Source organism: Capricornis sumatraensis, chromosome X (genome assembly GCF_032405125.1).
Source record: "Capricornis sumatraensis isolate serow.1 chromosome X, serow.2, whole genome shotgun sequence".
NCBI lineage: Eukaryota > Metazoa > Chordata > Mammalia > Artiodactyla > Bovidae > Capricornis > Capricornis sumatraensis.
Genome location: NC_091092.1, coordinates 134,217,986 through 134,232,285, shown reverse-complemented (window position 1 = coordinate 134,232,285; position 14,300 = coordinate 134,217,986). Strand labels below are relative to the sequence as shown.

General features: G+C 42.8%; 1 non-coding gene across 1 annotated transcript; it reads left to right on the top strand.

Moving 5' to 3' along the window:
* Window positions 1–4,146: 4,146 nt before the first annotated feature.
* Window positions 4,147–4,254, top strand: LOC138072052 (U6 spliceosomal RNA). The gene has a single exon (XR_011144208.1). It is a non-coding gene; the product is annotated as a U6 spliceosomal RNA (small nuclear RNA).
* The last annotated feature ends 10,046 nt before the right edge of the window (window positions 4,255–14,300 follow it).

The window sequence follows — 14,300 nt, the reverse complement described above, 5'->3', positions numbered from 1 at the left end:
CTGCCCATTTCCCTTCTGTGTCCTTGCCACCAACAGGCCGAAATGGGATTTCTGCTTTAAACCGTGACCTTGGATCCCAATCTTGGCAGGACTTTTAAGAATATAAGGTGACTGAGGAATCTGAGCACTCTGGGTTCAGTTCAGTTCAGTCGCTCAGTCGTGTCCAACTCTTTGCAACACCATGAATCGCAGCACGCCAGGCCTCCCTGTCCATCACCAACTCCTGGATTTCACTCAGACTCATGTCCATAGACTCCATGATGCCATCCAGCCATCTCATCCTCGGTTGTCCCCTTCTCCTCCTGCCCCCAATCCCTCCCAGATTCAGAGTCTTGTCTCTTCGCATGAGGTGGCCAAAGTACTGGAGTTTCAGCTTTAGCATCATTCCTTCCAAAGAAATCCCAGGGCTGATCTCCTTCAGAATGGACTGGTTGGATCTCCTTGCAGTCCAAGGGACTCTCAAGAGTCTTCTCCAACACCACAGTTCAAAAGCATCAATTCTTCGGCACTCAGCCTTCTTCACAGTCCAACTCTCACATCCATACATGACTACTGGAAAAACCATAGCCTTGACTAGATGGACCTTAGTCGGCAAAATAATGTCTCTGCTTTTGAATATGCTGTCTAGGTTGCTCATAACTTTTCTTCCAAGGAGTAAGCGTCTTTTAATTTCATGGCTGCAATCACCAGCTGCAGTGATTTTGGAGCCCCCCAAAATAAAGTCTGACACTGTTTCCACTGTTTCCCCATCCATTTCCCATGAAGTGACGGGACCGGATGCCTGATCTTCGTTTTCTGAATGTTGAACTTTAAGCCAAGTTTTTCACTCTCCACTTTCACTTTCATCAAGAGGCTTTTTAGTTCCTCTTCACTTTCTGCCATAAGGGTGGTGTCATCTGCATATCAGAGGTTATTGATATTTCTCCCGGCAATCTTGATTCCAGCTTGTGTTTCTTCCAGCCCAGCATTTCGCATGATGTTCTCTGCATATAAGTGAAATAAGCAGGGTGACAATATACAGCCTTGACGTACTCCTTTTCCTATTTGGAACCAGTCTGTTGTTCCATGTCCAGTTCTAACTGTTGCTTCCTGACCTGCATAAAGATTTCTCAAGAGGCAGGTCAGGTGGTCTGGTATTCCCATCTCTTTCAGAATTTTCCACAGTTTCTTGTGATCCACACAGTCAAAGGCTTTGGCATAGTCAATAAAGCAGACATAGATGTTTTTCTGGAACTCTCTTGCTTTTTCCATGATCCAGCGGATGTTGGCAATTTCATCTCTGCTTCCTCTGCCTTTTCTAAAACCAGCTTGAACATCTGGAAGTTCACAGTTCACGTATTGCTGAAGCCTGGCTTGGAGAATTTTGAGCATTACTTTACTTGCATGTGAGATGAATGCAATTGTGCGGAAGTTTGAGCATTCTTTGGCATTGCCTTTCCTTGGGATTGGAATGAAAACTGACCTTTTCCAGTCCTGTGGCCACTGCTGAGTTTTCCCAATTTGCTGGCATATTGAGGGCAGCACTTTCACAGCATCATCTTTCAGGATTTGAAATAGCTCAACTGGAATGCCATCACCTCCACTATCTTTGTTTGTAGTGATGCTTTCTAAGGCCCACTTGACTTCACATTCCAGGATGTCTGGCTCTAGATGAGTGATCACACCATCGTGATTATCTGGGTCATGAAGATCTTTTTTGTACAGTTCTTCTGTGTATTCTTGCCACCTCTTCTTAATATCTTCTGCTTCTGTTAGGTCCATACCATTTCTGTCCTTTATCGAGCCCATCTTTGCATGAAATGTTCCGTTGATATCTCTAATTTTCTTGAAGAGATCTCTAGTCTTTCCCATTCTGTTGTTTTCCTCTATTTCTTTGCATTGATCGCTGAAGAAGGCTTTCTTATCTCTTCTTGCTATTCTTTGGAACTCTACATTCAGATGCTTATATCTTTCCTTTTCTCCTTTGCTTTTCGCCTCTCTTCTTTTCACAGCTATTTGTAAGGCCTCCCCAGACAGCCATTTTGCTTTTTTGCATTTCTTTTCCATGGGGATGGTCTTGATCCCTGTCTCCTGTACAATGTCACGAACCTCATTCCATAGTTCATCAGGCACTCTATCTATCAGATCTAGGCCCTTAAATCTATTTCTCACTTCCACTGTATAATCATAAGGGATTTGATTTAGGTCATACCTGAATGGTCTAGCAGTTTTCCCTACTTTCTTCAATTTAAGTCTGAATTTGGCAATAAGGAGTTCATGATCTGAGCCACAGTCAGCTCCTGGTCTTGTTTTTGTTGACTGTATAGAGCTTCTCCATCTTTGGCTGCAAAGAATATAATCAATCTGATTTCGGTGTCAACCATGTGGTGATGTCCATGTGTAGAGTCTTCTCTTCTGTTGTTGGAAGAGGGTGTTTGCTATGACCAGTGCATTTTCTTGGCAAAACTCTATTAGTCTTTGCCCTGCTTCATTCCGCATTCCAAGGCCAAATTTACCTGTTACTGCAGGTGTTTCCTGACTTCCTACTTTTGCATTCCGGTCCCCTAGAATGAAAAAGACATCTTTTTTGGGTGTTAGTTCTAAAAGGCCTTGTAGGTCTTCATAGAACCGTTCAACTTCAGCTTCTTCAGCATTACTGGTTGGGGCATAGACTTGGATTACTGTGATATTGAATGGTTTGCCTTGGAGACGAACAGAGATCATTCTGTCGTTTTTGAGATCGCATCCAAGTACTGCATTTTGGACTCTTCTGTTGACCATGATGGCTACTCCATTTCTTCTGTGGGATTCCTGCCCGCAGTAGTAGATATAATGATCATCTGAGTTAAATTCCCCCATTCCAGTCCATTTTAGTTCGCTGATTCCTAGAATGTTGACATTCACTCTTGCCATCTCCTGTTTGACCACTTCCAATTTGCCTTGATTCATGGACCTGACATTCCAGGTTTCTATGCAATATTGGTCTTTACAGCATCGGACCTTGCTTCTATCACCAGTCACATCCACAGCTGGCTATTGTTTTTGCTTTGGCTCCATCCCTTCATTCTTTCTGGAGTTATTTCTCCACTGATCTGAGCACTTGGGGTGCTCCCCATTATTAACCAGAGTGTGTGGGGTAATTCTTTGGAGAAAAGTTAATAAGTATATACATGGACTTCTCCAGTGGCTTAGTGGTAAAGAATTTGCTTGTCACACAGGAGAGGCAGGATACCCGGATTTGATCCCTGGGTCGGGAAGATCCCCTGGAGGAGGATATGGAAACCCACTCCAGTATTCTTGCCTAGAGAATCCCATGGGCAGAGGAGCCTGGTGGGCTACAGTCCATGGGGTCGCAGAGTCAGACACAAGTGAGACAGCATGCAGGAGTTGACAGCACTCCACAAATGCACTGATGTGCTCAGGGCAACAGAACTTTCTGGTGCTTTTTACTCTTCCTGTAGCATCCTCAGCTGACACTGACTTTCTAGTTGCAAGTGCCTCCAGTTGTCACCCATTGCCCATTCCCCTTTCCACAGGCCCAAATTAAGAGGATCCAAGTTCCCAGGGGGACAATGAATAATCCTGCTGAATCAGATATTTCTCACAGTCCATTTCAGAGTGTGCACTCTAGCAAGCACAGAGGCAAGGCTTTCTGAGAACCATGTTACATGTTCACGAGCTTTTTCTGAGGTTCTCAGGCAGCATCTAAGGGCTGGTGTGCCCACCCTTAAGGCTGTGAAGGCTGGATGGATGATGATGTGTTTATGCACATAAACCTAAATAACAAAAATCATTTAAAAGGTAAATAGAGCATCAAACCATACTAAGTCTTTAAAGCCTATTTTAGGTGCATGGAGTCAATATCACACAAGAATTAACAATATCCATCTATTTTGCGATTACAGCAGTTGATGGCAAGTAAGTCCAATCCTCAGCTGACCTTGCCAATCTCAGGAGGTTGTGTGCTGCTACCATGCACTTGTCACAGTGGCAGAATCTCCTATACGCAGAAGTGCCAACTTACACCAAGTGACAAGGCTCAATGTGTCATATCTGAAAATTAAAAAAGCTTATCTTTTAGGAGATAAAGCAGCTATTTGTACTCATTGTGCCTTCAGATGCTCTGTTATAACCAAGATGGTTGTGCACAATCAAAGTAATGTTACAGTGCTAGAAGCTTCAATAGCACATATACTAAAACTCGAGTGATACAGAGATTAGTATGGCCTCTGTGCAAGGATGACACACAAATTCAGAGAAGTGTTCCATATTTCTTATAGTTTTGAACATTAAAAAAAATAATATCATGAATAGGATTCACAGAATATTTTTAAAGTTTACCAAAAGAAAACTTAAGATTACATACAACTTGCCATTTTTTATTTGCCTTCTTGACTGCTTTAGGTATTAAAAAATAGGACTCTGTGTGTGCTTCTATAGTGTGAATTATTTGGTAGGTTGCTCTTTCTGGTAAATTTTCCCACCATTTTAAAGTAAAGATACACATCTTTCAACCCTGAAATTAGGTGCATTCAATTTTAAGAAATTATTTTTGAGTTTTAAAAAATATGTGGTAGAAATTTTGATATAGTTAATACACTCAATTAGTTTCATTAGGAGAAGACAGACTATTTTCATGAATGATTAGTTCATGAAAGTATCTAACTATGTTGATAAGAAGAAAATAAAATGACAAAATGCATGTTACAGTGCCCCCAAAGATGCTTGGAAAACTAGTAAGTCATGGCAGATGACATACATTCATGAAGCTTTAATTTCATGCAGTTATGCATTTCTCACAAATCACTTTGGTTGTGTGATCTTCACACTGAGGGATTTGTTTAGATAAAGCCATTTATGATTTCAGTTGTTAAACTACAATATTTTATAGCATTTATTCAGTGCATCCTGATTTCTTTAAGGTTTAAATGTTACCATTTTTCCTGAAAACTAAAAAGTCTCTCCTGGTATAGAGGACCTGTCAGCTCCTATTTGTTGGAACTGAAACTGCCCTGAGATAGTCTTGAGTTTTAAGAATACATTTTACTTGCATTGTCAGTTCAGTTCAGTTCAGTTCAGTTCAGTCGCTCAGTCGTGTCTGACTCTTTGCGACCCCATGAATCGCCTCACACCAGGCCTCCCTGTCCATCACCAACTCCCGGAGTTCACTCAGACTCACATCCATGGAGTCGGTGATGCCATCCAGCCATCTCATCCTCTGTTGTCCCCTTCTCCTCCTGCCCCCAATCCCTCCCAGCATCAGAGTCTTTTCCAATGAGTCAACTCTTCGCATGAGGTGGCCAAAGTATTGGAGTTTCAGCTTCAGCATCAGTCCTTCCAATGAACACACAGGCCTGATCTCCTTTAGGAAGGACTGGCTGGATCTCCTTGCAGTCCAAGGGACTCTCAAGAGTCTTCTCCAACACCACAGCTCAAAAGCATCAATTCTTTGGCACTCAGCTTTCTTCACAGTCCAACTCTAACATCCATACATGACCACTGGAAAAACCATAGCCTTGACTAGATGGACCACTGTAGACTTCTCAAATTCAGTAACCTGTCCTTCATTATAAAACATCACTGTAACCCAGTCACCATCTTTTTTTTGGTGAGAGTGGCTTCACTCAGCTTGTAGGATCTTAGTCCCCCAGCAGGGACTGAACCCGCTCTCTCGGCAACGAAAGCACAGAATCCTAACCACCAGAGAATTCGCTCCACACAGTCCTTTACTCTAAATCTGTTGTAGGATTTTCCCCTCCTTCTGTCACGATGATATATATTGACCCATCTTGTTCTTTTCTGATAACCATGATGAGCAACGACTATATTTTTGCAGGCTAAAGCTAGAACTCAGCAAGACTAACCAGCCCCTCTAAGAATTAAGCCTGTTCTCAATAACGCTTTGCAGGGCAGGTTAGGGGGGGCGGGGAGGGGGCTAATATAGTGCTTGCGGCTGCGCTCAGTCGTGTCCACTCTTTGCGACCCCATACAGACATTGGATCAATTCATAATAATGGAGGGTTTTGGTGACTATGACTCAAGTATCCACGTTATAATCACAATAATAATCATTAAGACCATAATATTCTCCACCATTACTGTACTCCAGCCATGCAAAAATCCAGATACAGGAAAATGGCCACATCACTGGACAGTTTTCATTCTGTCACGGCGACTTACTGCAGAGTATAAGTGTGATGTGGACTGAGCTAAATCCTGTGCCTCTGCCAAATGAGTGTGGCACGACAATACTATGTTAACGCTGCTGTGGGCTTCCTTACTCAGATTAACAGAAGACATGCTTATGAAATTAAAGCATGAAAATAGACACTATTCGGAATCTAGACAACACACAAAAGTAACTGCATAACAAGAGCACGGGATGGATTACGGTCCAAATATTGCCATGCTGTTATAAACGGGCTAAACCAGTGAGCTGCTTAGCCGAGAACAGTGACTCTGCACTCCAGAACCACTTAAGAGCTTTAAAAATGCTGATGCCCAATCCCCATACAAAGAGAGAAAAATTTAATTGGCCCAGGGTGGAGTCCTGGGCATAAGATTTTTAGAAACTCCCTGACTCCTTTCGTGGACGGCCATGATTGTGAAGCGCTGGGCCCTGAACAAAGAGGCCCCAGGGGAAATGAGGCCACAGACTGCTTTGGGCAAGATATTCCAGTAGGGGGCGCTCAGCTGATTCTATGTTTCTTAACATTGATCCGTGTCCCAAGTGTTAACCTATTTTCGGAGAGGCCTTTCTAACATAGATGGTACTCTAATTATTTTCAAAGTTTTTTTTTTTTTTTCTAAAAGTAAGGGGAATTTCCTGACAGCCCAGTGGTTAGGACTCCACTTCAGGGGCAGAGGCTCAACCCTTGAATAGGGAACTAAGGTCTCCCAAACCCTATAGCACAACCAAATAATAATAATTCTAATGATAATAAAATCTACAGTATCTTCAGATTTCAGGTTGAATATGGCAGATTAGATATATCCATTTATCTCTACTGTGTCCACAAAACCCCACTAAATGACAGTAAAGGAATCAAAAGAAAAGATATGTTGTTATTGACAAAACAGGAGAGCAGGTACCAGCAGCCAAGTGGGGACAAAGACACTTTAATGCTTCAGAACCCTGGAAAGCTCAGGAATTCTAAGCTATCTCTGAATGTTGAGGAAAATTTGATATCAGAATGGGCATCTAGCCTATCTGCTACAGTTTAAAACAAAGTGAAGAGAGTTGTATAAGCATACTATGTTATAGAAGCAAACAGGTGAAACTACTAAGGATTGAAAATGGTTGTTTCTGGGAAGTGGGAACTGGGATGCGAAAAACAATTATAGGTTTTGCTCTTCTGAGAGCCCTGTGTCATTTGGCCTTTAAAATTAAATTCTGAAAGCAATTATCCTTCAATTAAAAAACAAATTTTAAAAAAGTGAAAAAAGAAAGAAAATATTAAGCATATACAAAACTTAGTTTGTTTTTTTTTTTAAGCTGCTTTTGAAATGCGTTTGGGACTAAAGGTGTGCAAATACTGTAGATATGAATGTAAAGTTGTAAAATCTTTCCAGGTGACAGGTGGGTATTTCACTCTTCAAATTTGTCCTGAGGAAGTAATTGGACAACCACTGCTTCGAGCATAAAATAAAAATTGGAAACTATCTATACACCCTACACCAGAAATTTGATTTGAACAAGTGATGGCTCCTCCATACAGTGAAATTATATGTAAATACTTTAAATGATGGGTTGCACACCTCCCAGACGGTCAAAAGTTCTAAAAGCCTGAAAACAAAAGTTGCTGGGCATTTGAAACAGTGAAATGTTGATATAGTGCTGTTGAGTGTGTAGTGGTACATTGTCTTTGGAGGAAAAGCAAAAATTGGCATTACATAAATGAATAGTTAGATATACACTTTGATCAGCAATTCTCATAGGGAGTTTAAAATGACTCCCATGAACTATAGAATGCATGGAATTCTCCAGCCCAGAAAACTGGAGGGGGTAGTGTTATGCCCAGCGTCCAAGTCCCCAAAACTGAGAGAATAAGACATCCACAGCAATGCAAAAGCATAAAGGGGTTTATCGCTAGCTCAAGCCAGGGCTCCTGTCACATCCAACACAGTGGAGGAGAACAAGAGCCCCGAGCCCAGATTCACAGCAGTATTTATAAGTTTAGAACAAAGACAGGGAGTTGGCAAGGGTTGATTGGCTGCAGGGGTTTCCTGGTATTTACTGAATGGCCAGTTATCATCCCTCTGATTGGCCAGAGTTATCATCTCTCTGATTGGCCAGAGTTATCATCCCCAGAAGCCCTGGAAGCATGACTCAGGGATTATTTTTGGCCTAGTGCACCTCTCTGAGCCTGTCATGGCTCTGGTGAGGTTGTAACAGTAGCTGTTCTCTTCTCTAGGGGATCTTCCCAACCCAGGAATCGAACCTAGGTCTCTTGCATGGAAGGGGGATTCTTTACCAGCTGAGCTATGAGGGAAGCCTGAGACCATCTATGGATTTTTACCAATATTACATCCTGTAGTGGGAGGGGGGAGAAGAGAATGGACACACCTACCACATAAGTTTACGACCTACCTCAATAAGTTTATGAACAAAGAAAACGAACCTATATGAATAATGCAGCTATGAAAATTGACTACCACTTAATCCAGTAATAATAACTGTGGATTAGGGGAAAAAAAAAAAGGTGACTCACATGGTAAACAATTCACCTGCAATGCAGGAGACTCGGGTTTGATCTCCAGGTCCGGACGAGTCCCTGGAGAAAGGAATGGAAACTCACTGCAGTATTCTGGCCTAGAGAATTGCACAGACAGAGGAACCTGGCAGGTTACAGTCCATAGGGTGGCTAATAGTCCCACAGGACTGAGTGACTGACACTACAGAAAACAAAGCACAGCCCAAAAGACATTTACACGTGTGACAGAAAATGCGGGATCACGGAGAAAGAGTTCTCCTTTTCCCAGGTGGCTCTCTCTCTGAAAGTCGCTCAGTTGTGTCCGACCAGAAACTGTCTGGCTCCTCTGTCCATGGGATTCACCAGGCAAGAATACTGCAGTGGGTAACCATTCTCTGCTTAGGAGAATCTTCCCCAGGAACTGAGCCTGGGTCTACCGTATTGAAAGCAGGCTCTCTAAGCCATCAGAGAAACTCTAATCAGCAAAAGGGGCGGGGGGAAAAAAAAGCCGACAGCCAATAAACAGGCCCGGGTTCCAGTCGTGGGTAGCGAAAAATCTGTCTGGTTTCTTTGCTCAGTTGTGTCTGATTGGTCATCCTGTCTTCACTTGAAAATGCCCATTGTGGTTTTATGGATATTGGGTTTTTCCCTTATATCTCAGCTGGAAAAGAATTCGCCTATAGTGTGGGACACCTGGATTCGATTCTTGGGTTAGGAAGATTCCTGCAAAAGGGGGATACTACCCACTCCAGTATCGTGGCCTGGAGTATTTTATGGACTGCATAGTGCATGTGGTCACAAAAAGTCAGACACGACTAAACGTCTTTCACTTTAAACTCACTGAAAATCAAACCCGCAAACTGAAATGATAAAGAAAGCTTCAAAAACCTAAAAAAAACCACCCGAACTCCTTTATTTTTCAACTTCTACTTTTCTACACAAGTATATTGGTCTTGTTTAGTCTCACAAGACCTCCAAAAATTGTCTGGTAATGGAAGTATTATTTCTTCTTGGCCTTACTTGACCTAGTCTCCACTGCAATGCAAGAGACTAAGTTCAAGCAAAACCAAGAATTGGAGTATGGGTACTGCAGTGTGCCTGGGCCATACCAATAAGAGGGAGCTCACTCCTAATTCACTGAGGATGAGAAGCAAAAAAAGAGTACATCTTCGTGAAGAGGTTGTAGCAGATCTTTCAACGTAAGGGGACGAAGGCTCATTCTACGAAATACATTTAAAAGAAATCTATGATAAACTGAAATAATCAATTGAATGTATTGCACGCAGTGCATTCTGGTTAGGCAAATAAATGCTGAGTCCCCGCCCCCAAGATTTGCACTTTTCCTGCCCCAGCTCCCGCGAAGCTGGCTTCCAGTCCATTGTTCCCTGGCCCCTGACTCCATGTATTCTTTTCAATGGTCTGCGTCGATTTCTTTCGAATAAAGTATTTTGTTGATGGCTTAAGAAACTGATATAGGAGCGCTGCATTTGACACAAAGAAGGTTCACTATAAGGTCAAATGAAACAGAGTGCCCTGAGTGCACAGGCCTGCCAAACTATTTGCGACCCCATGGACTGTAGCCCTCCAGGCTCCTCTGTCCATTGAATTCTCCAGGCAAGAATACTGCAGTGGTTAGCCATTCCCTTCTCCAGGAGATTCTTCCCCAGGAGCAAACCTCTTTCTCCCACATTGTAAGCAGAGTCTTCACTGTCTAAGCCACCACGGTGACTCTAATCACTAATTTTAAATAAAGCTGTCTACCAATATAGGAGGAGCTGGTTCCATCCCTGGGTCATAAACATTGTCCAGTTCCTTTGCTCAGTCTTCTCCAAACAGTTCTTCCAGGGCTTGTTCAAACGCATGTCCACCGAGATGGTGGGTGCTATATAATGAGTCAATGTCGTCCTTTTCTCCTCCTGTCTTCAATCTTTCCCAGAATCAAAAAACCAAAAAAATCTCATTCAGGATTATGAAAATCTTACTGACTAGAAATCAACAACACGATTTCACATGATAAATACACATCAAACTCTTAACTGCTGCAGGCGTAGAAAACCTGCCCAAAGCCCTCCACGTTTCAAATTCTATTCTTCCACACAACAATATTGGCCTTGTGTATCTCACAAGGCCTCCAAAAATTAACGGAAGGTCGCCTTATCCCTACTTGGGCCTACCTCACCGAATCCTCAGTGAGACAAGACTCAGTCAAGTAAAAGCAAGGACAAGAGTAAACATACTGTAAAGAGCCTGTGAACATACTGATGAGGTGATGCTCACTTCTAACACAGTGAGGCTGAGGAGCATCAAGGGTAAGTCTGGGTCAAGAGTTTGCAGCAGATCTTTGTGCCTAAGAGGATGAAGGCTCATTCTTCAAAATACTACATTAAAAAAATTATGATAAATTGAAATAATAAATAGAAACTATATTGTGTTCTGGTTATGCAAATAAACACTGATCCCCGCCTCTGAGATTTGCGCCTTTCCCCCAGCTCCTGCGAAGCCCGCTTCCAGCCCCTTGTTCCCAGGCCCCTGACTCCATGTCTTCTCCTCGACGTTCTGAGTCTGATTTGTATCGAATAAAGGATGTTGTCGACAGCTTAAGAAAATGATGTAGGAGCGCTGCATTTGACACAGAGAAGGTTCACTATAATGTCAAATGAAATAGAGTACCGTGTGTGCTCACTCCTGCCCAATTTGGGATCCCATGGACTGTAGCCCTCCAGGCTCCTCTGTCCATGGAATTCTCCAGGCAAGCATACTGCAGTGGGTAGCCATTCCCTTCTCCAGGAGAAGCTTCCCCAGGATCGAATCTGGGTCTCCCGCTTTGTAAGCAGACTCTTTACTGCCTCAGCCATCAGGGTGACTCTAGTCACTATTTTTAAAAAACAAAAACAAAAGAAGTGCCAAAATAGGAAGGCCCGATTCCATCCCTGGGTCCAGAAAATTGTCCAGTTCATTTGCTCCGTTCTGTCTGACCGGCTTTCCTATCCGGCACTAACTCCCATGGCATGCTCAAAAAAATGTCCACTGAGTTGGTGATGCTATCTAATGGTTTTCCCCAATGTAATCCCTTTCTCCTCCCAGCTCCAGTCTTTCCCGGCACCAGAAAAATCTCCTGGAAAGCGCAGTCACAATTTTAAGAACCATACTGGCCAAAGACCAAGCAATTTTACTGACCAAACAACCTTACCTGCCCCCTGAGAAACCTGTATGCAGGTCAAGAAGTAACAGAACCAGGCATTGAAACCCATACTGGTTCCAAATTAGGAAAGGAAATAGTCAAGGCTGCATATTGTCACCCTGCTTATTTAACTTATATGCAGAGTACATCATGTGAAAAGCCAGGCTGGATGAAGCACAAACTGGAATCAACACTGCAGGGAGAAGCATCAATAACCTGATATGCAGATGACACCACCCTTATGGCAGAAAAAGAAGAACTAAAGAGCCTCTTGATGAAAGTGAAATTGGAGAGTGAAAAAGTTGGCTTAAAATTCAAAATTCAGAAAAGGAAGATCATGGCATCTGGTCCCATCACTTCATGGCAAATAGATGGGGAAACGGTGGAAATAGTGACTGCCTTTATTTTCTTGGGCTCTAAAATGACTGAGGACGGTGACTTCAGCCATGAAATTAAAAGACACTTGCTCCTTTGAAGAAAAGCTATGACCAACCAAGACAGCGTATTAAAAAGCAGAGACATTACTTGGCCGAAAGAGGTCCGTCCAGTCAAAGCTGTGGTTTTTCCAGTACTCATGAAACGATTGGAGAGTTGCACTTATGTAAAGAAAGCTGAAGGCCGAAGAACTGAGGCTCTTCTTGGACTGTGGTCTTGGGCAAAACGCTTGAGAATCCCTTGGACTGCAAGGAGATCCAACCAGTCCACCCTAAAGGAAATGAGTCCTGAATATTCATTGGAAGAACTGATGCTGACATGGGCCAAATTCCAATACTTTGGCCACCTGATGCAAAGAACTGACTTACTGGAAAACACCCCGATACTAAGAAGGACTGAAGTTCAGAGAAAAAACAAGACAGAAAATGAGATAGTTACACAGCACTATGGATTTGAAAAGCAAGAGTATGAATAAGCTCCCAGAATGGGTGATACAAAAACCCGAAAGCCCGCAGTCCACGGGATTATAAGACAACCAGACATGACTGAGATGATTAACTGAGTAGACCAAAGCCTAACACAAAACACACACACAAAAAAACTTGTTAATTATAGATAACAACCCCAGGAAAAAGACCAGTCTCAAACATTTTGTTTTCTAAGGTCTGTTTTTGTATACAACCATATTGGTTTTGTTTAGTTCACAAAGCCTCCAAAAATTGTGGGACATGCAGTCTATACGACTGTCAAAGTTTAACCGTCGGACAACGCAAAAGACCCACCTTAAGAACGAGCACTCCTAAATCAGTTACGGTGAGCAGCGTCATGGATAAGTCTGAGTCAAGAGTTTGCCGCAGATCTTTTCACTTAAGTGCGTGAAGGTTCATTCATCGAAACACTATGTTTAAAAGACATCTATGATGAATTAAAATAGTAAGTCAAGCTATATTGCGTGCAATGCATGCTGGTTATGCAAATGACCGCTGAGTCTCCGCCCCCGAGATTCACGACTTTCCCCACCCCAGCTCCCAGGAAGCCAACTTCCTATCCCTTATTCCCAGGCCCCTGACTCCATGTTTTCTCTTCCTCGACACTCTGAGTCTGATTTCTTCTCAATAAATATTTCGTTGATGGCTTAAGATAGTGATATATGGGTGCTGGATTTGACACAGAGGAGGTTCACTATAACGTCGAATGAAATGGAGTGCTGAACCTCCACAATCGTGCCCAGACTATTTGCGACCCCATGGACTATAGCCTTCCAGGCTCCTCTGTCCATGGAATTCTCCAGGCAAGAACATTGCAGTGGGTAGCCATTCCCTTCTTCAGAAGAAGGTTCCCAAAGATCGAATCTGGGTCTCCGGCTTTGTAAGCAGACTCTTCACTGTATAAGCCATCAGGGTGACTCTAATCACTATTTTAAAAAAAAAAAAAGGTGACTGCCAAAATAGGAGAACTGAGTCATCAGAAAACACCCTGATACTGGGAAAGATGGAAGCCATGAGGAGAAGGGGACAACAGAGAATGAGATGGTTGGATGGCATCACCGCCTTGATGTACGTGAGTTTGAGCAAGTTCCAGGAGCTGGTGATGAACAGAGACCCTGGCATGCTGCAATCCATGGGGTCGCAAACAGTCTGACATGACTCAGGGACTGAACTGAACTGAACAGGGCATGGCTCATAGTTTCATTGAATTAGACAAGGCTGTGACCAATGTGCTTATTTAACTTATATGCAGAGAACATCATGAGAAATGCTGGACTGGGAGAAACACAAGCTGGAATCAAGATTGCCAGGAGAAATATCAATAGCCTCAGATATGCAGATGACACCACCCTTATGGCAGAAAGTGAAGAGGAACTAAAAAGCCTCTTGGTGAAAGTGAAAGTGGAGAGTGAAAAACTTGGCTTAAAGTTCAACATTCAGAAAATGAAGATCATGGCATCCGGTCCCATCACTTCATGAGAAATGGATGGGGAAACAGTGGAAACAGTGTCAGACTTTATTTTG